This window comes from Mauremys reevesii, linkage group 12 (genome assembly GCF_016161935.1).
Source record: "Mauremys reevesii isolate NIE-2019 linkage group 12, ASM1616193v1, whole genome shotgun sequence".
Lineage (NCBI taxonomy): Eukaryota > Metazoa > Chordata > Testudines > Geoemydidae > Mauremys > Mauremys reevesii.
In genome coordinates, this window is record NC_052634.1 from 46,092,324 (window position 1) to 46,093,871 (window position 1,548).

Below are 1,548 nucleotides of genomic sequence, written 5' to 3' on the forward strand. Positions count from 1 at the left end.
ATTTGCAGCAAAGTCACATATCTCCAGGCGGTCCCACTGAGATTTGAACTCAGATTTAAGGATTCAGAGTACCAAGTGCTGCCCATTAGACCATGGGACCTGCTGCTTTTTCATTTTCTAGACCCCTGTGACTCTCAGCTGGCTGGTTTGCACTCTGCACTTATTGCTTCCCACCAGCGGCTTCCTCTCGTGGGACTCTCTCTCCTCCTCCAGCAACTATAGTCCTGCACTACCGGATCCACAGGTCCTGCCCTGAGTCCCTGCATCCCCCTGTTTTGTCTCCATTCCCTGCAGGCTGCAAAAATGTCAGGGGAGGCCGCCCCTCCCTTCACTCGGTGCTCCTGCTTATATCAGCCAGCTGCAGCCTCATCTCCTGGAACTCGGGCAGCTGTCGCTTGATCCGGTCGTACAGTCACACGCTGACTGGCTCCCCTGCCTGGATGCTCTTGTAGAAATCCCATAGGTGACACTGCAGGTCTTGGCACTGTTGGGTTCTTTAATGTTGTGGTGTTTCCCCAGCCACCGGAACAAAGCCGCCAACTCCTCCCTGACTGACTCCCATCAATCCCCCTGGTTGCCATAGGACCCTCTGATGCTTTCCCGTTCTGCCAACACCGCCAGGCCTCGATCCCCTGTTCCTTTATCTTGCAAGCTCTGGATGTTCAGCTTCCAATAACCTCTGCCGTGGGTCAGGGAATTGCCCACTTTGAGCACACGGTGAGAGCTGCGTGATCCGAACTGTCCATTGGCACCACCCTGCACTGGGCTGTCGACGTGCTCTCCTTCACGGAAATCCGGTCAGTGCGACTCCTGGCCTGTCCCCGAAGAAAGGTGTATCCCCTCTGCTGCTGGTGTGAGCTCGGGTCAGAGGAATAGGAGGCTACCACCCGCCCTCCACTCGTTCCATTACGGAGAAACACATCCTCTAAGCCAACCTCACTACAGACCTGCGCCAGGTAGTGCTCATCATAGAAGAGTTTCCTCCGACGGTCAGGAAAACAGGACCAGCAGTCCTCAGGCCAGCTGCAACAATTGAAATCCCCCCTGAGACAGCTTCTGTCCCTCATTGTTAAAGGTCAGACCAGCCAACTATGGGCAGAAGCCCACAGTATCTATTCCTACTGCAGAGCCCAAGATCAAGGAGTCACATTGTGCATAGGCACCACTGTGCTCCCAGGAAACAAGCCACCCCTGTACAAAGAGAGATGAAAGAACCTGCCAAAGCCTGGGATTGAACCAGGGACCTTTAGATCTTCAGTCTAACGCTCTCCCAACTGAGCTACTTTGGCAGCTGTGTTGTAGTATTTTGGCCTGTTGCTTCTCTGTCCAGGATGTTTTGGCAGCAGGTGCACACAAAAAGGACGTCATTGGGAGCGGCCCATGAAGACAAGACTCGCTTTTGCCTGCCTTGCTCAGCTTGACTTGCTGCCTCACCCTGTTCCTGCCCTAGTGCCCAGGTTCATCTGGTGGTGGAATGGGACTGGGGGCCAGTGGTGCGGGGAGGAAGTTGAGCTGGACCCTGAGCTAGACTAAACCCTGGCGGTGAGA

The 1,548-nt window shown here is 54.8% G+C and overlaps 1 non-coding gene across 1 annotated transcript; it reads right to left on the minus strand.

Moving 5' to 3' along the window:
- Nucleotides 1–1,216: 1,216 nt before the first annotated feature.
- TRNAF-GAA lies at nt 1,217–1,289 on the minus strand. The gene has a single exon. It is a non-coding gene; the product is annotated as a tRNA-Phe (tRNA).
- Between the last annotated feature and the right edge of the window lie 259 nt (nt 1,290–1,548).